At 42.2% G+C, this 22970-nt stretch overlaps 1 long non-coding RNA gene and 1 pseudogene across 3 annotated transcripts; both read left to right on the top strand.

Moving 5' to 3' along the window:
- Window positions 1-12: 12 nt before the first annotated feature.
- On the top strand, window positions 13-9091 carry LOC129839961 (uncharacterized). 3 transcript variants are annotated; one of them, XR_008757150.1, is made up of 5 exons: window positions 1662-1825; window positions 6194-6288; window positions 6467-6564; window positions 7182-7267; window positions 8549-9091. It is a non-coding gene; the product is annotated as an uncharacterized LOC129839961 (long non-coding RNA). The 3 variants fall into 3 exon arrangements; XR_008757146.1 differs by lacking the exon at window positions 1662-1825 and adding an exon at window positions 13-99 and having other exon boundaries at window positions 7182-9091; XR_008757141.1 differs by having other exon boundaries at window positions 7182-9091.
- Window positions 9092-9589: 498 nt separating this feature from the next.
- On the top strand, window positions 9590-22567 carry LOC129839681 (delta-1-pyrroline-5-carboxylate synthase-like; annotated as a pseudogene).
- The last annotated feature ends 403 nt before the right edge of the window (window positions 22568-22970 follow it).

Genomic DNA, 22970 nt, shown 5'->3' with positions numbered 1-22970 from the left:
GCACCGTGTGACCATGGGCCTGGTTCCAAATCGTTATCAGTCGCCCTACTGGGGAGCGAGGCGACGCAACAACCAACTGACAAATGGCTACAACATATTGTAAGTCGCAAGCTAGCGCGAGGACGCGCTCTTTGAAAGGAGGGAGTAGTGTAACGACCCTGGGTTTATAAGCGCGGAAATCGACTCTGCCGCTCGAGTATGCTTTTGCGGCACAGTCGATAGCGCGCCGGACCTCGGGCTAGGAGGTCGAGGGTTCGAGACCTGCTCCCTGCTGTTTCATTACAATATGATGTGGTTAGCTGATAGTTAAAATACCTATCCAGGCGTTGTAAGATCTGTTAGGCGTCAGCAACGTCTAAGCATCGGAACCGCCCATTAACTGTCATATTTTTCTCTCAAAGTTGGAGAACCTGTAGAACTGACTTCTCAGTAAGGAACTACATCAATATAATACATTATTGTTAAATATATTTCTCAATACTGTAACTAACCAAGCCTTGATTAAACCGTACCAGATTGGTACAGGAATAACACAGATAGAACAAAGAGACACGTTTCACAACATGTATAAATCTGAAGCATCAGTTTGGGATGTCCATTCCCCACCAAATATAGTGAGGAGAGGAAGCCCAGTGACTGGCAGTGGGAGAGTTTGGAGCGAGATGGAACTGGGCCGACATTCTACAGATTTAATGTGTTATGACTTTTTAACCTATGTCATATCGTGGATTCAGAGCTATCTATCTAATAGAAAACAGAAGGTTTTATTTTATGGAAGCTTCTCTAATGTTAAACATGTAAAATGTGGTGTATCGCAGGACAGCTCTCTTGGCCCTCTACTCTTTTCTATTTACCAATGACCTGCCATTAAACAAAGCCTGTGGAATGCTGGTGATTCAACCCTATACGTGCCAGCAACCACAGATTCAGATCAATTTTATTATTCCACCAGGGGGAAATTCATTGGGTTATGTGCTCAAAAAGACAGCACATAAAACATGAAAACACAGAAACTACACAATAGAATCCAATCAAAGTGCCACAGCTATACACTTAAAGTGAACGTGCATTATGGTGTATACTCGAGGGACCAACATCCGATGTATTATACAGCCTAATGGCTGTTGAAATAAAAGAGTCCCCATATCTATCTGTTTTTTATTTTCTTTTGAAAAAGTCTCTTTCCCCTTGTCCGGCTGCTGCTGTGACTGAATTTTGAGTGCAGGGGATGAGTACGGTCCTGTAAAATGCTTTTAAGTTTTAGGAGGATGAGTTTTGTGTACAGGTTGGTGGCTGATTCTTGATCTATGCCAATTACCCTTCCAGTCGTCTTAATCAGGTGCTGAAGCTTGACTAGGTCTTGCACTCGCATGTTTCCAAACACGCAAATCAGACCAAAGGACAACACACTCTACAGGACAGATTTATAGAACATTTGTAAGATGTGGTGGTCGACATTAAAAAAACATTCTCTGTTGCAATTTCTTTATCTTTGCAAAGGCACAGTCATTGAATTTCAGTTTATTGTCTATTGGGTGGAGCAAATCCACAACAGCTGTGTCATCTGCATATTAAAAAATGACCTGGAACGCGCGCAGTCTTTGCCTACAGCTGATTTCTGACCAATCACTGGTTAGGTGTTACTTCCGTTTCCGCTCCGCTATCGAAAGCCCTCCCCCCTTACCGGCAGAAAGAGAATCGAGAACACCCAAAATAGTTTTAAAAAGCTTCTAACAGCTCGCATTTCAATAAAATAAACCACTGAGCGTAACGTGTGTGTGTTGAGGCAGGCGGAGTTTGCAAGAATTTGTTACGAATTCATGTGGTGAGTGAACGCACCTGTAGCCACCTGTCTAGCCAATAGCTAGCTGGCTAGGTACAGTAGCTAACTGCCGGCACAGAGACGTGACCCTTTGCCAAAGTTTCTAAAAATGACGTTGTTTGCAAGGTGCAATGTAGTGAAGTTAAAGTAAACGTTGTGAAAAATATAAATAGTTAAATTACAGATACCCCAAAAAACGACTTTATAGTAGTACTTTATACCACTGCACACAAACTATCTAGGTCAATTAGGGGAGAGGTGTTGTGCCGTGAGGTTTTGCTTTATCTGTTTTTTAAAAATAGGTTTGCTGTTTATTTGAGCAATATGAGATGGAACGGAGTTCCATGCAACAATGGCTCTAAATAATACTGTAGGCTTTCTTGAATTTGGGGGCCGTGAAAAGACCCCTGGTGCCATGTCTGGTGGGGTACGTGTGTGTGTGTGTCAGAGCTGTGTGTAAGTTGACTATGCAAACAATTTGGGATTTTCAACATATGAATGTTTCTTATAAAAAGAAGAAGTGATGGAGTTAGTCTCTCCTCAACTCTTAGCCAAGAGAGACTGGCATGCATAGTATTTATATCAGACCTCTGATTACAATGAAGAGCAAGACATGCCGCTCTGTTCTGGGCCAGCTGCAGCTTAACTAGGTCTTTCCTTGCAGCACTCGACCACACGACTGGATAATAATCAAGATAAGACAAAACTAGAGCCTCTCAGAATTTGCTTTTTTGATTGTGGGGTGAAAGAATCAGAGCATCTCTTTATTACAGACAGACCTCTACCCATCTTTACAACCATTGAATCTATATGTTTAGACCATGAGTGTTCTTATATGTCCTAGATATGACAGAAACTTCAAAACCTTTTTCATTTTGACTGTCTTTTTTTTTGCCATTTATGAATGTGTTATTCAATGCGTTTCTATGGACTAAATGTAAATATTATCCCAAAACATGTATATACCTTAAGGAGTCCTACAATTCAAAATCAAATAGCTAAATGATCCATGGTATAACCATCTTAAAATAATTTAATATGTTAGCTTACACTCTAAAAATTAGGGGTTCAACTGGAGTTCTTCTATGATCCCCGAAGAACCGTAGGGTTCTTGGCAATGAAAAACAGCCCCAAAAGGTTCTTCAAAGAACTTCTTAGGAGTTGGGGTTAATCGAGGAACCCCCATTGTTAGTGGAGTTCTTCCAGGAAATTCACAATTGCACCTGAAAACGCTCGTGCCAAGTTTGTATGTGACAACAGTTAAAAAGGAAAGTTGGGTTGATGTTTGGCTCTGAATATGTATTGAAATAATTGATATAATAATATTAAATACTAATGAATAACAAAGACAATTATGGTCTTCTGTGAATAGCTTCCATAACGTTACTATAGCTATAGTTCAGAAGAATTTGCGTAAATATTCGAAAGCCGGTGTTGGGCCGAAAAGCTTCCCCCTGCCAGAATCCCCCCCTCGCGTTAACGCTCGCTCACTCACTCAATTTTTCATTGCTGCGACTTCCTTGAACACGCACGCACTCAAATCTTCATTGCTGCGACTTGCTTGCTAGTTGAGATTTCTGATCAAGTTAGGCTGCGTTTCATTAGATTTTTTATTTTGGTTTGATCGCTAGTAATGTCTGGAGTTTCCGGTTTGGTTATTTGTTTCAAGTGTATTAGTCTATAAATAAATCTCTTTGCCAGAATTCGTCATCTCAGCCATGTCTTATTCGACTAGTAGTTGTTCTGAAATGTTTATAGCTTGCCTACATTTTACTCACTTCTCTATGTTTAATATAACACACATACATTAATTATTCATTTCGGTTGCCTATCCTGACGTGAAGTTTGTTCTATAGAAAGTATTTGACTCTGATGTCTGCCACAGAAAGTATATGACCACAAAATTAAGGAAATTAGAAGGGGGGGGGGGGGGGGGGGGGGGGGGGGGTGTTGGCTAGGCTATTTTTTTGCCTGCCGAAATTCCCCCCACTTCTATCTTGGGACTGCAACGCCTGGCACACTTCTGAATAATTTTGGTATTTCACGTTGACCAGTAGTGTGTGCCACATAAAGTTTTTGACTCTAGCCACAAAATTAAGGAAATTAGAAGGGGGGGAGGATTTCGTAAAAGGCTATTTTCTTGCCTGCTGACACCCCCCCCCCCCCCCCCCCCCCCCCCCCCCCCTTCTATCTTGGAATTGCAAGGCCTGGCACACTTCAGAATCATTTTTGGTGACCTATCATGCACTCTGATGTGTGCCACAGGAAGTATTATACTCTAGTCACAAAAGGAAGTAGTTATTTCAGCAATAATAGTTTTCAGAGCCCTCTACTGTTCTCTCTACCCATTCCTAAATTCCCCATCCCATCGTGCTTTTCCCTCTTATGGCTTTTCCTACATTTTTTTAGACTTTTTCTGATTTCGTTTTTAAGAATGTAGGTACATTAGTAATAATAACAATAATATTAACAGTAATAAATCAAAAATGTGTACTCTGGGCGAAAAAGAAAGTTCAAATATATAAGTCAACATGAGTGAATATCCATAATCAAAATAAACTGTTATAATATTAGAAACCAAATAAGAAAAAATGAATAAATGCATAATAATATAACAAACAAAACTATGACTGAATTTTGCCTCCATGAAGAATCCCCTCCCCAATAGGTCCCTTCGCACTCAATAGGACACCCCCAGCACTACCATCCCCATCAACCTCTCCCCACCCCTCAACCACAAAACACAATAATGATAATAATAATAGAAATTAAAATTTATATATACCAAGATACACATACACATACATAAACATATTCACAGGACACTAAACTTATCTCTTATCTCTTTTCCTACATCAGATATGCAGGTGACATTTCCACCTGGATGACAGCACATAATCAGCAACACGGAGATGCTCTTCATCCGAGGGAATGCCTGCCCATTCTCAGATGTTAGATAATCCCAGATGATCACATGTCATTTACATTCCAGCCCTTGTCAGCTCCAGATTTGACTACTTCTTTTTTTTTTTTTTTTTTTTTTTTATCCCATTTTCTCCCCAATTTTCGTGGTATCCAATCGCTAGTAATTACTACCTTGTTTCATCGCTACAACTCCCGTACGGGCACGGGAGAGACGAAGGTCGAAAGCCATGCGTCCTCCGAAGCACAACCCAACCAGCCGTACTGCTTCTTAACACAGCGCGCCTCCAACCCGGAAGCCAGCCGCACCAATGTGTCGGAGGAAACACCGTGTACCTGGCCCCCCTTGGTTGGCTCGCACTGCGCCCGGCCCGCCACAGGAGTCGCTGGAGCGCGATGAGACAAGGATATCCCTACTGGCCAAACCCTCCCTACCCCGGACGACGCTATGCCAATTGTGCGTCGCCCCACGGACCTCCCGGTCGCGGCCGGCTGCGACAGAGCCTGGGCGCGAACCCAGAGACTCTGGTGGCGCAGTTAGCGCTGCGATGCAGTGCCCTAGACCACTGCGCCACCCGGGAGGCCCAGATTTGACTACTTCAACTCACACCCTGCTGGAATCCCTGCATTCTCAGATTCCCCTCAGTTATTAATCTCTATATTGTAATCAATAAAGTGTTTCAAAATGCGGTACTTTTATTAATAACATATAAACTCAGCAAAAAAAGAAACGGCCCTTTTTCATGACCCTGTCTTTCAAAGATAATTCGTTAAAATCCTAATAACTTCACAGATCTTCATTGTAAAGGGTTTTAACACTGTTTCCCATGCTTGTTCAATGAACCATAAACAATTAATCAACATGCACCTGTGGAATGGTTGTTTAAACACTAACAGCTTACAGACGGTAGACAATTAAGGTCACAGTTATGAAAACTTAGGACACTAAAGAAGCCTTTCTACTGACTTTGAAAAACACCAAAAGAAAGATGCCCAAGGACCAGGGAAGAGTTGACAACATAGTGCACTACTTTCTCTTGTACACTAAAGACCAGGGGAAGAGTTGATAACATAGAGGAAACACTAAAGACCAGGGAAGAGTTGACAACATAGTGCACTACTTCCTCTTGTACACTAAGGACCAGGGAAGAGTTGACAACATAGTGCACTACTTCCTCTTGTACACTAAGGACCAGGGAAGAGTTGACAACATAGTGCACTACTTCCTCTAGTACACTAAGGACCAGGGAAGAGTTGACAACATAGTACACTACTTCCTCTTGTACAAGTAATGTACAATTAACCTACTGAAAGTATACTGACTAAAAGGCAAAACAGAACTGTCAAATTATATTATAGCTGTGTCGTTGTATACCTGTGAATTAGAATCTTAAGTGTAACATCATTTTGTTGGGGAAAACTGAAATGCCCATCAAATTTTTTCCCCAGTTTGCTGAATGTGTTCTGAAGGAGTCGTCGATAGTCTTTTCAAATACGGACAAAGATGAGAGAAGATATAGCAGTCACTCTCCTCCAAAACACTGGTATGTTCAAATTCTAATTTAATATAATTGTAGAGAAAAAAAAAACATTTATATGGATCTTTCAAGGTTATCTTTGATCCAACTTCTGACTAGATGGTCACTAAAACACATGTATTTAAATAATTATGTTACAAGAAACCTATACTATTCCCTTGTTCCCTGTTCCCTGTTTGCTCAGAAAAATATATGTAAAGATATAGACTACGTGACATTATGTTTTGAGGGATGACCTGAGCCAACTGTGCCACTTCTGTGGGGAGGTGGACAGTAATGAAGGTAATTGCTTGTTCACTTCTAAAGGAATTTTTAGGAGTACGAATTTGTATAAGTGTCACACCCTGGCCTCTGTTATATTGATTTTCTTTATTAGTTTAGTTAGGTCAGGGTGTGACATGGGGGATGTTTGTGTCTAGTTTAGGGGGTTTGTATTGTATAGGGGGTTTTGTTGAGTGAATGGGGTTGGGTTTAGTATAGTTGTCTGGGCAAGTCTATGGTTGCCTGAATGGTTCTCAATCAGAGGCAGCTGTCATTCATTGTCTCTGATTGGGAGCCATATTTAAGGCAGCCATAGGCTTTCGTGGGTAATTGTCTATGTCTAAATGTTAGTAGCTTGTGTGTGCACTTTCGTTTTGTAGCTTCACGGTCGTTTGTTGTTTTGTATAGTTTGTAAAAGTGTTTCGTTTCGTGTTCATCTTCGTTATAAATAAAAGGAAAGATGTATTCATATCACGCTGCGACTTGGTCCACTCTTTCACCAGAAGACGACCGTGACAATAAGCAGTAATATTTGTAGAGGTAGTATAATCCGCCCTGTCTGATATTGAAATAATTGTAATTCAAGAAAATGTATTTAATGTTTTAAATATATTAACAATTTTCATCATACATTTCAGGTTGGTTGTGACCGCTGCCCATGATGGTTCCACCAGTCCTGTATGAAAACCATCCCATCAATAGAGGATTATTATCATGACACAAGGTGAGACGCAGACGCAGACACAGGAGGCAGATGGTTGAAGTCTTACAATGTTTATTAATCCAAAGGGGTAGGCAAGAGAATGATCGTGTACAGGCAAAAGGTCAAAACCAGTTCAGAGTCCAATAGGGACTGAAAGGTAGGCAGAATCAAGGTCAGGGCAGGCAGGATGATCAGGCAGGCGGGAAAGTAGTCCAGAGTCAGGCGGGTCAAAACCGGGAGGACTAGCAAAAGAGAATAGAAAAGGAGTACGGGGAAAACCACGCTGGTTGACTTGACTAAACATACATGACGAACTGGCACAGAGAGACAGGAAACACAGGGATAAATACGCAGGAGAAAATAAGCGACACCTGGAGGGGGTTAAGACAATCACAGGGACGGGTGAAACAGATCAGGGCGTGACAATTATATCTGCGCTGCCTGTCAGTACTAGGTTAGGCTTGAGTTCCAGGCGACGGTATCACCTGGAAAACTTTCCATAAAAAGTGGACTAAATGTTCAGTCGAGCTGTTGCAGCTTTCCAATATTTGTTTATGTTATTTGCTTTTTTGTGCTCGGCAGAGGTAGCCTGACTGCCAATAGGTACCGAGATGAGATCCCCCCTTGTGAGACCATATGCTGATACATGCACATTTGTGGCCTGCTGGAGGTCATTTTGCAGGGCTCTGGCAGTGCACCTCCTTGCACAAAGGCGGAGGTAGCGGTCCTGCTGCTGGGTTGTTGCCCTCCTACGGCCTCCTCCACGTCTCCTGATGTACTGGCCTGTCTCCTGGTAGCGCCTCCATGCTCTGGACACTACGCTGACAGACACAGCAAACCTTTTTGCCACAGCTCGCATTGATGTGCCATCCAGGATGAACTGCACTACCTGAGCCACTTGTGTGGGTTGTAGACTCCGTCTCATGCTACCACTAGAGTGAAAGCACCGCCAGCATTCAAAAGTGACCAAAACATCAGCCAGGAAGCATAGGAACTGAGAAGTGGTCTGTGGTCACCACCTGCAGAACCATTCCTTTTTTGGGGGTGTCTTACTAATTGCTTATAATTTCCACCTTTTGTCTATTCCATTTGCACAACAGCATGTTAAATTTATTGTCAATCAGTGTTGCTTCCTAAGTGGACAGTTTGATTTCACAGAAGTGTGATTGACTTGGAGTTACATTGTGTTGTTTAAGTGTTCCCTTTATTTTTTTGAGCAGTGTATAAAACAACAGCTGAACATTTGTTATGTTCTTTGTTGATTGTATGTGTATTAATCTTTTCTTACTGTTGTTGACACAGATTTCACCACTTCCCACTCCCACTTACTGCACATCGGCGGAAATCCATTTCACCATGAGAGTGCAATCACGCTGGCCTTTGCTGGGGAGAACTTCCACGCCCTAGAGGACTTCCCCATGGGACTTGGGGCTCTGTTATGGCTCTATTTTTTTCTTTTCCGTTAAATTTCCCAAAAAATGTCAGAAATACTTATGTTCTTAAGTTACTGTGTTCTGGGGATAAGAGAAGTTGGGGTGAAGTTACCAGGGCCAGTCATAAAGATGGCAAACTTCCTAACATAACTAAGTGGTTGTTGGACACACACATTAAAGCTAAAAAATCTGTATTTAGCATCAAGTCTACAATATTGTTAGTTTACCTATGATTCATTTTTCATGTATGTTGTTTTTATTGTACATTATTTTATTGAAAATAAAATGTCATGAAAAGCACTATACAAAGTAAATGTATTATTTATTATGGTCTGACATGTCTGCAGAAATGTTGCAATTTTGTAATGTGTTTTGCTTGTTTTGTAAATATTAATTCACATTTGTGGTGCCACTAAATAAACAATGAATTATTGAAATCAATATTGTCAATATTATTATTACAATATTTTTTCATAATGGAGGGAGGGTGGACAGGGAGTTTTAAAAAATTAACCCCAAAAGGTTATTCGAGGAACCATTGAAAGGGGTTCTTCAAAGAACGTATAGGGTTTCCCACAAAAGGTTCTCCAATAACCTTTTTCAAGGGTTCTTCTAATAACTTTTAGGGGTTCCCCCACAGTTTCAATTTGAAGAACCCTTAAAGGATACCTCCAGGAACCTTAACGTTTTAGAGTGTAGTAGAACCCCCTCACTGCTTAAACTTTCAGAGGTTAAACTGTGCCTGTGTGATTACATTAGAAACTTTTTTTTTAATCAAGAAAGGGCACGTAATAAGTGATCCTGCAAGGAGCAGCGACAGTTTCATCAGCTACCCCATATAAGCACATGAGGGGGAGGAGTTTCTGTGATTTAGGCCGGCTTCGACTCTGCCATTGGTTGAGGGCAGGTGTTGTGTATACTGTCTGGAATGTTGAATACAAAGGTTGGACAGTAGCTCATTTCAAAGGAGATGGGCTTGATAGACGTGGCTGGATAACAGACATAAACAGGACTTGGATGCTAAGCCGGTATCACCGTGAGTTTTTCTTTCCTTTATCCAAATGCAGAAAGACTATGTAATTCAATAAAACGTGGAATACTAACTTCTGTGACTTTTTTGAAGTGTTTAGCTGTGATGTGAATTCTGCAAGTTCAAGAAATGAAAAGAGAGATAGAACATTGACGATTTGACAGTGATTTAATGTATCTCTCTCTCTCCTCTCTAGCTGTTGTAGCGGCTGAAAGTTGACTATGCTGCTACAGAGGCTGTCTCTTTGTGCCGGGCTCCCCCTGAGCCCCAGGACTCAACGCACCACCATCTTCCCTCGTCTAGCCAAAGCACTGACACAAGGCAAGTGGGAATGGCAAACATATGCATACATTCACATACCCGCACACATAAATAGGCCTACGTGCGCCAGTAATTGAAGAGATGTATAGATGTCTATGTAGGATAAATGTTGAAAATAATAGGCTATTGTTCCAGTGATTACAATTTCAATGATTTCAGTAGCTTGAGTTTTTAGTAATAACATGATAATTTCCCCAAGCAAGAAGGATAGCCTAGTTTCCTAAATTGATCAAGTCCCGATCATTCAATGAAATCATCTTGCATACTTTGCATACTTGTGTATACTTGTTTATCCTCCCGGGCCACTCTTAACATGGGATTGATAGCTTTAAGATAATGGAGGCCTATCCCTTTCTGTCCATTTTAATCTATCTCTCTGATTCTGTTATTACCCCCTCACCCCTGCACGACCAGTCTTTTTCTCTCCCCATCTCTGTTTCTATCTCCCTCTCTCCCTATCTCTCTCATGCGGTTGGCTGCTCTTTAGTGGAGAGATGTGTGCAGTCAGCGCTGGCTTTGGCGGTTGCCATGCTGATGTGGCAGTTTGCACCCTGTCATTTTCCATCTCCATGGATACCAGGGAATTTAGGAAGGGGGTGAAGGGGGTTCCTGGTTGCTCTTAGCCTAACACTTTATATAATCAGTGATGGACCAAAACAGAACCCAGCACACACACTTACTGGTAGGAGATGTACTGTTGTGTGCTGGTTAGGCACTGTGTTTATGAACATTGTCTCAAGCTAACATGGTGTGTGTGCACAGCACAATGTATGCATATGTGAAATGTTCATAAAGCTGATCTGTTATCTTATATCTTCCTTCCTCCATTTATAGGCCCTGCTTTAATTAGTATTTCATCCAAGTAAGGGAGGGAGTCCATATACATGTATAAAGCATTTGAACAGGGCTTCCGACTAGAGCTGGGACGATAAACCAGAAATGATCAACAACGACCATACCAATCATTTATCGTAGGCATTTTGCTGATGTCGTCCTTTGCGATAAGTAGCCTATACTAGAGAAATGTGAAGTTTGAAAATGTAATACATTTGCTGTGTGATTGTTGATGGGACAATTGATGGCTACAACTATCAAACTAGTAGTTTTAAGGATAATGAAAAACAACTGTGGTGCACATTCATGTTATAAATGCATCGTTCTATTTATCGTTAGCGCATCAATTGAGGTAATTTAGCGCAATATAGATTTTTGTCCATATCGCCCGGCTCCACTTCAGACTGACACTATAAAGCACCAAACCGTGTATTCTTTCTCACAGTGTCCCTGGCGCGTGCCAACAGTAACTCCTTCGCCCACCGCGGGGAGCTCCGCAAGGCCAAGAGGATTGTGGTCAAGCTGGGCAGCGCCGTGGTCACCCGGGGGGATGAGTGCGGCCTGGCGCTGGGCAGGCTGGCCTCTGTAGTAGAGCAGGTGAGGAAGGTCTTAAGGCTGACGGGATAACAAGACCTCCACACAAGATGTCTTGAAGCTTGTGTTTTGACAACTGTCTGCTTATTGTAGTTTATTCATTGTTGCAAGAATACTTAAAAGGCTTTAGATGTGGCTCACTGAGGTAGAAAGTTTTTTGTGTTGTGTTGCAGGTGGCCATGCTACAGAACCAGGGGAGAGAGATGATGATCGTCACCAGCGGAGCGGTGGCCTTCGGCAAGCAGAGACTGAGGCATGAGATCCTGCTGTCCCAGAGTGTCAGACAGGCTCTTCACTCTGGACAGAACCAGATCAAAGACATGGTGAGACAACAGTCCAGTTCTTATAGAACCTTACCAGCTCAAAGACATGAGTCCAGGTCTTATACAACCTGCAAAAAAAATATGGTCAAATCACTTATTATAAAATCAACTCAAAACATTCCTCCCTCTCTCAATCTTTCTCTGTCGGTTTCAGTCAGTGCCAGTTCTGGAGGCGCGGGCCTGTGCGGCAGCCGGACAGAGTGGTCTGATGGCCCTGTATGAGGCCATGTTCACCCAGTACAGCACATGCACTGCACAGGTACCTACGCTATCTCTATGTATTTGAATTCACACTGTGTTACCCAGTACAATTACCTCTCAATAAAGTTTTATCGAAACAGGATTTGCTCTGATGTAATCCCAGGTCCTGGTCACCAACCTTGACTTCCATGATGACCAGAAGCGGCAGAACCTGAACAGCACGCTGCAGGAGCTGCTCCGCATGAACATCGTACCCATTATCAACACCAACGATGCCGTGGTGCCCCCGCCCGAGCCCAACAGCGACCTCCAGGGGGTAAATGTGGGTAAAGGGCACAGGGGGGACCGGAGGGGGAAGGACAGGGGCGAGAGGTGTGTATAGCGGAGTAGTGTTAGCTGCTAGCATACTAGCATACAGCTATTATGTTTCACCACCTCGCCTCGCTCTACCTGCCCGCTACCCCTCCTTTCCCCCCAAAGGATGTGCATGCAGGGAGGGCTAGAGGAGATGGGAGGGGTGCATGCATTGCTTTAGTTCCTTTCTGGTTGGTGGCGGACTGGGCCTAGAGGTGTGGTTGTCTGGGGGTGACTAATGGAGGTAGAAGCACGCTTCTATACTCCTTTCTCAAGCCCAGGTGGAACTAACAAGGTCTTCTGCTGCTGAAAACGCACTACTACTAGTAATAAACGACTGAACATTGTAGTATCAGTGGCTTTGCTAACCCACACAGTAGACAAGCTAATATCAACGATAACGTATCATGAAATGCTTCGATTTCAATTATGTATTTTCTTATACACTGACCTCAATTTCAACTGATAACAAACATCAGAAACAGTCGGGTCATTGACCCTTGACCCAATAAATTCTTGCTGTGAGACTAACTCCTTTTTTTCCGCCCCTGCAGGTCATCAGTATAAAGGACAATGACAGCCTGGCGGCACGTCTGGCCGTGGAGATGAAGGCAGACCTGCTCATCGCTCTCTCTGACGTAGAAGGTACGCTGCTAACACAGCAACACATTTTTTTTACATTTTATTTAACTAGGCAAGTCAGTTAAGAACAAATTATTATTTACAACGACGGCCTAGGAACAGTGGGTTAACTGCCGTGTTCAGAGGCAGAACAACAGATTTTTACCTTATCAGCTCGGGGATTTGATCTAGCAACCCTTTGGTTACTGGCCCAACGCTCTAACCACTAGGCTACCTGCCGTTAGGCAGCACACCATCTGCCAGCACTCTGGGTCAAAACCACACACGCTCATATGGGAGCATTCATGTAAGAGGGAGAACTACAGGTCTTTTGGGTTGTGTTTATCAGGCACCGAATGGAAGAAAACAGATTGAAACAGGAAGTGACCACCTGGACTTGTACAATAAGAAACACACATTTTCCATTGCAAAACGTTTTAAAACGTTTTCCGTTGCGTGCCCTAATTAAACACAACCTTGGTTGTATTTGGAAATATCACAGATGGATTGGACTGGAAGGTAATCTTTGTGCAAGTAAACAATCACGTAACCATAGTTACCTCCCATCTCTCGTAGGACTGTACGACAGCCCTCCTGGAACGGATGACGCCAAACTCATTGACATCTTCTACCCTGGTGACCAGCTGTCGATCACCTACGGCACAAAATCCAGGGTGGGGATAGGAGGCATGGAGGCCAAGGTATGTACACAGATGTCAGTGTTTAGATTTATTCTAGTTATTCTCAAAATGACGAAAATATTGGGCGATTTTAGTCAACTAAATACCCTTTCATTTTAGTCACATCATATTTGTATTGCCTCATTAACCTATAGTAAACATAAATCACTGAATTCCATGTGCGCAAACATACGTAGCCTTATAAATAAAGGAAACATCAACATAAAGTGTCTTAGTAGGGCGTTGGGCCACCACGAGCCGCCAGACCAGCTTCAATCACCTTAGCATAGATTCTACAAGTTCCATAATAATTCCATAATTTTGTGTTTTGTTGATGGTGGTGGAAAACACTGCCTCAGGCGCTGCTCCGGAATCTCCCACAAGTGTTCAATTGGGTTGAGATCTGGTGACTTAGACGGTCATGACGTATGGTTTACACCGTTTTCATGCTCATCAACCATTCCGTGACCACTCATGGCCTGTGGATGGGGGCATTGTCATCCTATGGGGGCATAGCCCTGGTAGCCAAAATAGTGGCTTGCCCAGCATTTTAATACATGACCCTAAGCATGATGGGATGTCAATTGCTTAATTAACCCAGGAATCACACCTTTATGGAAGCACCTGTTCAATATACTTTGTATCCATCATTTACTAAAGTGTTACCATTATTTTGCAGTTACGTGAAGATTAGAATAGGAAAGTGTGTCGATCAAAACATGTAAGAGTGGAGGACACAGAGTGTCTAGGTCTACATGTCTGTAATAAGCTTTTAAGAAAGTCTTCTGAACTCAATGTGTGTCAGACTGAGCTTTAGCTTCAACCCACTGTTAAGCAAGTCTTTACATTGGGGGCCAAATCTTTACTTGAGAAACAAGTGGGGAATAGAAAATTGTCTAAGTGTTCCCCCCCTCTACATCCAGGTAAAGGCTGCCCTCTGGGCCCTACAGGGGGGCACGTCGGTAGTCATTGCCAACGGCACCCACCCCAAGGTGACAGGCCACGTCATCACTGACATCGTGGAGGGCAAGAAAGTGGGCACCTTCTTCTCCGAGGTCAAACCTGCCGGTGAGTTCACCCCGGGTCTTCTCTGTGTGACAGATGCTGATGATGAAGGTTATTAGATTGATGATGATCACCATGACAACAATGAGCATAATGATAATGGTGATAATTATGGTGGGGATCACAATGATGAGTATTTCTTATGCGTATATGATGAGTGGTTCTTATGATGAAGAAGATGTTTGAAATTCTAAATGATGATGATAATTATGATCACCGTAGCCTCATCGAGAACCAGGCTTCCCTAATCGGTAAAGCCTGGTGAAGTCTATGGCAGAAAGTAGCTACAAAGGGGTGGAAACCAGTGACGCCTCGCAACACGTCAAACCAATCAAATGCCTTACTTGAGTGGAGCTCAAAAGTGTGTGAAGATGGCTGGGAAATCGCAGATGAAAACCCCATCGAAATATGTTGATTTATGCTGTGTTTGTGACGGCTTTTAATTTCAATAAATGGCAGACAGTCGGCCACACTTGATACTCTAAACATTTACCATATCCTGTAAGTAGACATGGGATAATGTCTGTTGAGGGATCAAGCAGAAGAGTTGCATTGCCTTCATCGACTCGGACAACAGTGACGAACATAACACACGTGCTGCCCTTCTATGGGCATGTGCGGGGAGGGTTCTTGAAATGTAACATCCAATCAATGTAGCCGCTCCTCTGGAATCCAGCCGACCGTTCTAGTCGTTTCGGCTAGCACGACATTATCCAGACGATGGCTACACGTGACTATGGTTACGATGATGCATGCCGATGTTGTCCGATGGTCCCTTTTGTTGTTGGTTTGTGTTGCCTGTGCTCATCACTCTAATGTCTATCTCCAGGCCCCACCGTGGAGCAGCAGACTGAGATGGCCCGGAACTCTGGCAGGACCCTGGCAGCCCTTCACCCAGAACAGGTCAGACCCTCATACACAGTTCTACAGTATACAGTCAGACCCTCATACACAGTTCTACAGTATACAGTCAGACCCTCATACACAGTTCTACAGTATACAGTCAGGCCCTCATACACAGTTCTACAGTATACAGTATACCTGATCCCAGGCGTGTCAGTAGCACTATTCTTACTGCGATTTGTTTAATCTTATTGAATTGTCTCCACCCCAGAGAGGTGAGATCATCTGTCACCTGGCAGACCTGCTGGTTGAGAAGAAGGAGGAGATCCTTGCTGCTAACAAGATGGACATGGACCTCGCAGTCAATGCAGGTAACTATTCCTATCTTGTCTATCTCTCTGAATGGGTTCATGGTATTTGTCAAACCAGCTCATACTTGTAGGGACATGTACTTAACAACATCCCATTGTGTGACTATGTGAGGATGTGGATCATTTGAGGGTGTGGTTGCATTTAAACGTTCTGTATATACGAGCTGCGCTAACTGAGTAGTCAACGTGATCGTCCGGGGTTTTCTACTGTATTGGATTCCTTGTGTTCTCCATCCCCTATCAGGTCAGTTGTCGTCAGCCTTGCTGAACCGTCTGAGCCTGTCCCCGGCCAAGCTGAATAGCCTAGCTATAGGCCTGAGACAGATAGCCCTGGCCTCTCAGGACAGCGTGGGCAGAGTGCTGCGTAGGACCAGAGTAGCTCACAACTTAGAGCTGGAGCAGATCACTGTGCCCATAGGAGTACTGCTGGTCATCTTCGAGGCCCGCCCCGACTGCTTGCCACAGGTCATTTGTGTGTGTTTCTGTGTGTTTGGGCTCGTCTGTGTGTGTGAGAGAGTTTGGGGTTCTGTTTGTGCACTGCTGATCATTTTTTGGTAAGATGGGTGTTCGTCCTGGGGGTCATGCTAAATGTACAGTACCAGTCAAAGTTTGGACACACCTACTCATTCAAGGGTTTTTCTTTATTTTTGCTATTTTCTACATTGTAGAATAATAGTGAAGATATCAAAACTATGAAATAACACATATGGAATCATGTAGTGAGCAAAAAAAGTGTTAAACAAATCAAAATACATTTTAGATTCTTCAAAGTAGCCACCCTTTGCCTTATTGACAGCTTTGCACACTCTTGGCATTCTCTCAACCAGGTTCACCTGAAATGCTTTTCCAACAGTCTTGAAGGAGTTCCTAAATATGCTGAGCACGTGTTGGCTGCTTTTTCTTCACTCTGCGGTCCAACTCATCCCAAACCATCTCAATTGGGTTGAGGTCAGGTGATTGTGGAGGTCAGGTCATCTGATGCACCACTCCATCACTCTCCTTTTTGGTCAAATAGTTCTTACACAGCCTGGAGGTGTGTTGGGTCATTGTCCCGTTGAAAAACAAATGATAGTCCCATTAAGCGCAAACCAGATCGGGTGGCATATCGCTGCAGAATGCTGTGGTAGTCATGCTGGTCACCATCACACCTTCTCCATGTTTCACGTTGGGAACAACACATGCAGAGATCATCCGTTCACCTACTCTGCGTTTCATAAAGACATGGCGGTTGGATCCAAAAATCTCAAATTTGGACTCATCAGACCAAAGGACAGATTTCCACCGGTCTAATGTCCATTGCTCGTGTTTCTTGGCCCAAGCAAGTCTCTTCTTCTTAATGGTGTCCTTTATTAATGGTTTCTTTGCAGCAATTTGACCACGAAGGCCTGATTCACGCAGTCTCCTCTGAACAGTTGATGTTGAGATGTCTGTTACTTGAACTCCTTGAAGCATTTATTTGGCCTGCAAGGTCTGAGGCTGGTAACTCTAATGAATTTATCGTCTGCAGCAGAGGTAACTGTGAGTCTTCCTGTCCTGTGGCGGTCCTCATGAGAGCCAGTTTCATCATAGCGCTTGATGGTTTTTGCGACTGCACTTGAAGAAACGTTTATAGTTCTTTACATTTTTCAGATTGACTGACCTTCATGTCTTAAAGTAATGTTGGACTGTTGTTTCACTTTGCTTATTTGAGCTGTTCTTGCCATAATATGGACTTGGTCTTTTACCAAATAGGGCTATCTTCTGTATACCACCCCTACCTTGTCACAAAACAACTGATTGGCTCAAACGCATTAAGAAGGAAAGAAATTCCACAAATGAACTTTTAACAATGCACACCTGATAATTGAATTGTATTGCAGGTGACTAGGTGACTACCTCATGAAGCTGGTTGAGAGAATGCCAAGTGTGTGCAAAGCTGTCAACAAGGCAACGGGTGGCTACTTTGAAGAATCTCAAATATAAAATACATTTTGATATTAACACTTTTTGGGTTACCACACCATTCCGTATGTGTTATTTCATAGTTTTAATGTCTTCGCTGTTATTCTACAATGTAGAAAATAGTACAAATAAAGAAAAACCCTTGAATGAGTAGGTATGTCCAAACTTTTGACTGTGACTGTAATTCTGTGGCTAAAAGGCTATTGCTCTCATTTGCGTGTAGGTATCAGCTCTAGCCATAGCCAGCGGCAATGCTCTGCTGGCGAAGGGGGGCAAGGAAGCAGCCAACACCAACCGCATCTTACATGAGTTGACCCAGGAAGCACTGGATATCCACTGGGTCAAAGAGGCTGTACAGCTGGTAAGTCTCAGCTGGAAAAACATCCCATTTAAGAAAAACAGCATGGAAGTTATTTAAATAACATCATTTTAATGCTAAAATCTGAGTAATTCTGTGTTACTCTGCCGGTAGTAAATGCAGTCAGACACCATGCAAAAGCATCCTTTCATTCCTCATTTACTAAGGTGAGTGATTACAATGTAGCACAGTGAATTTCCCCCATAGAAAAATACAAAATAAATCCTATAATACTGTAGGGGTTTATTTTGAGTCCGGATATGACAATCTGTTGATAGTAATTGGAATGTATACACATTTTGTGTGTGTAACTGTACATATTCTATGTGTGTTCCAGGTGAGTACCCGTGAGGAGGTGGAGGACCTGTGTAGACTAGATGAGATGATAGACCTGATCATCCCGCGAGGCTCATCCCAGCTGGTCAGGAACATTCAGAGCGCAGCCAAGGGCATCCCAGTTCTGGGCCACAGTGAAGGCATCTGCCACGTCTACATCGACTCGGAGGCTGCCATCGACAAGGTCATCAAGATCGGTCAGTTGGACAACACACACCGGCGCACATAGGCCAGACCTGGGTTCGAATACGTGCTTATTTAATTATTTGTATTTTTAAAACGTATTTTCTGTGTATTTCAGTATTTTCAAATAAAGTAGCCAAATCAGCTACCTCTTTGAAGTATTTCAAATATCCCTATGACTAAACAGACCTGGTTCAAATGTATAGGAGTATTTAAATATTTGTATTCTAAAATATATTTGTCTGTATTTTCAAATAGATGCCAATACTTTTCCAAATATTCAACTACCTGATGTATTTTCTAAGAAAAAATATCTAAATACTTAATGTAATGTATTTGAAAGTAATTGAAATACCTTTTAACTGGTATTTGAATCCAGGTCTGACACAGACACGCCCACATAATTGAATGGTTGTTTTACTACCAATGAAGGAGAAGGAAGTGATTGATTGACATTTTCTCTCTCCAGTCAGAGACTCTAAATGTGACTATCCTGCGGCCTGCAATGCTATGGAAACACTGTTGGTTCACAGGGACATAGTCAGGACTCCTCTGTTTGACCAGATCATAGACATGCTCCGCACCGAACAGGTAAGACCACACACACACACACACACACACACACACACACACACACACACACACACACACACACACACACACACACACACACACAAACAAATACACAGGTACAGACACACTGACATAAAGTGATATTATCCTCCTTTTCTACAACTAAAATACAGGTTGAATAAGATAATGACTAACTGACTGGTTGTTTGGTGATGTGGTTTGTTACATTTTACTACAACTTATTATCAATTATTCATTTTCTTTCCCTGGTGTTGGGGTGAGGTGGATGGGTTTACACGTGTTGATTAACCACATTAATCATGTCTCATTGTTGTTGATTTATGCTCCTAAAACCACATTCACAAAAATGAACACTAACAGCTTACTATACAGTTGATGATAATCATCATCATAAGAAGACAGACTACCAAGTATCACTAAAAGTTAGGTTGTGTTTCACAATAGCAGATCAATCTATGGCACTCTATGGAAACTTTGGTCATTTATACTTCAACTTTAAAATAAATGTAATTTTTTTTTACAGGAAATTATCTAATCAACAATGACATAATTTGGAATTATTTCTGCAACTCTTCCAACTACTGTCTTTTTTCACAACTGCCACCAGTTTGGCGTAAAAACATTACCAACAAAGACATATTGACATAGTAAAATAAATACATGTGTGTAAAAATATAAAGAACATTCCATGCTGAAACCCTCATATTAAACACAAACGGTATTCACTAAGTTGATGGGTTATATTTAGGATAATGTTTAATGTTTAGTCAATCTTAACTCCCAGATTGATTGATTAATTGACCGTTCGTTTTATGTAATGATGACCCCTCCCATTTGTGACCCCTCTAGGTGAAGATTCACGCTGGCCCCAGGTTTGCCTCCTACCTGACCTTCAGCCCATCAGAGGTCAAGTCTCTGAGGACAGAGTACGGGGATCTGGAGTGCTGCATCGAGGTGGTGGACAGTATGCAGGAAGCTATAGACCATATCCACAGATATGGCAGCTCCCACACCGATGTCATTGTTACTGAAAACGGTAGGGCTGTCTGTCTATGTAGATGTTGTGAGAAGTTTCTGTTTTTCCTCTTCTTTTTAAAAATGTTTTATCCCGTTGATTCACCCAGATTAGTGTGGGTGAGAGAGACCAAATCTCTCTTTCAAGAGAGACCTGTCCTTCAATCTCCCTAACACTTCTTTCTCAAAGTGATGACAGCACTTTTTGGCTCAGTGTACAACCTCCCTATGAGACTACTTTGAAGGGGACAGAACTGATTTGAATGTAGAACAGGTTTTGCTAAGGGAAGAGTGTTATTAATTTATTTTTAGTTATATGATTTATCGTCATCTTAAATGTTAATGTCCCCTCAAGTTTGATAATTCATTTTGATTGAGTACTTTACTGACAATATCCAATAAAGGTTGGGTTATAGAGGTTATTTTTTTAGTCGGTTCCCCGCAGACAGAGCATTTCTGTCTCAGTTCTACCATCTAGTGGCCACAGATTGTACAACACGTAGAACTACATTAAATTATCCTTTTTGTGTAATAGAAGAAATATACTGCATATAGCTGAAGAGAGATGTTGATGTTTAATGATGATGACAGTGACAATGATGGTAGTTGACTATGAAGATGATGGTAGTTGTTGTGATGATGATGATGATGATGATTCTTACAGAGGACACAGCGGAGCGGTTCCTGCAGCAGCTGGACAGTGCTTGTGTGTTCTGGAACGCCAGTTCGCGATTCGCAGATGGATACCGCTTCGGACTGGGTATGCATTCATTTTTTACTTTTTTTATCACCTCACTTACTGTTCAACTACCCTACTCACTCACTTATTCTGTCTCCCTCCTTCCTCTAGGTGCTGAGGTGGGCATCAGTACAGCTCGTATCCATGCCCGGGGCCCCGTGGGCCTGGAGGGTCTCCTCACCACTAAGTGGGTCCTGAGAGGAGACGGCCACACTGCTGCAGACTTTTCTGAACAGGGCACCATGAAGTACCTCCACGAGAATATGCCAGTCACACAGCCACAGCCCAGACAGATAGCTGCCCAGAGTGAGGAATGACAGAGGACCTCCAACTAGAGACACACCTAAACACACTTAACCACTTCACGAGAGAAAAGATTTCCCCTGGTACCAAAGAAACAATCCCATTGTCGTATTCATTCGGTCTGGATCAGAGTTTACGTTCATTGGATCAGAGTTTACATTAATTCTACATCAGCTCTCAAAAGTTTTATTGCAGTGATTACCTCACTCAGTATTCAGTGAATCAACTCATGATTGGTTACATTGACCCTGTTAGACTGTAGAAGGTCTCACACCATTGGTTTAGACATTAATTGGTCTAGATCTTATGCGCAGTAGTGATGAGTTTGGTAAATATGCTCTCCAGGACCAACACTTAAAGGGAATTTTTGCTTAAGCTAGTTTACATCCGTGTTATTATCTCTATCAAGAGGCTCCCCTCTTGGTTTTAGTTCCTGTTGATTGGTCTGTTGTGCTGTGCTCTATCAGATGAGACCCTTACCTTCAAAGTATTGGTTTGGTCTTGTACAGGATACTCACGTTACATTTAGGGATATCAGAAGTGATATGAATGCACAACCAAACAGTGTTGATGCTAGATTTGAAGCTCAACCTAAGTTAGGAAAGTTACTGATGTGTCATTTAGATTGGGCTTGAATTGTAGGGCCTCAAGGCCACAAATTGTATGAATTGCTATTAACATTTATACTGCATCGTTTGCAGTTCTACCAACACAATCCTTATTTATATGCAGTTAAATGAGCAGTGATGAACCATTGGATAAACAATATTTAATAACCTTAAATGTGTTTTATCATAGATATGGATGAATAAAACATTTATTGACCCAATCTTATTCATAAGCATTCAAGTTAGATTTGATTATATAAGAAAGCACATGATTTTTTTGTATTTCCCTCTTTTCCTCAACTTTTTATGTCCTTTGGAATGCAAATGCTTTATTCTCCTGCTTTTGCTTTTTTTTTACACTGTCTATTTATGTCGACTTTACAGTGCCCAGAGCCTCTGTCAGATACAAGAGCTGCTTTCCGTCTCCTTCAGGGGACTACTGCCTTAAGATACAGTGCTGCTGTTACATTCCTGCTTATGAGCTTTATATCTGATGTCAACACTACAGATCAGTTCTGTTTTTTTTGGTAATTTTTAGACCATATTGTAGAATAAAAGTTTTTGTTGAATAACAATGGGATTTTCATTTTCTTTGGTCCTTTTGATTAGGAGATAAATAACTCAAGAATGCCAATGACTTTACATGTATGTTCGTCTCTGTCCTACCACCACTCTTTCTACTAACACAAATAACAAATTAGCACCAAAGAAGGAATACTGATCTGAAAACAGACGTCAAAAAAGGGACTTTTTAATGGTTCTCGTCTGGGAATAAGACTTTTCCGTAAGTGGGGCATGGAAGATGGAAAACAATACTACAGAGGTTTAATTATCCAGCTATCAGAAATGAAAAGAAAGAGGGAGAGAACTGAGACTAATAATGGAATCACAGAGTATGCTCTCCTGTGGTTCTACTACTCTCAACTAAAGAATTCATCGTCCAAAACGCACTACTTACCCTTCAATCAGCCCTCTATC

The sequence above is a fragment of the Salvelinus fontinalis genome, chromosome 1 (assembly GCF_029448725.1).
Source record: "Salvelinus fontinalis isolate EN_2023a chromosome 1, ASM2944872v1, whole genome shotgun sequence".
NCBI lineage: Eukaryota > Metazoa > Chordata > Actinopteri > Salmoniformes > Salmonidae > Salvelinus > Salvelinus fontinalis.
This window is presented reverse-complemented; position numbering and strand designations above follow the sequence as displayed.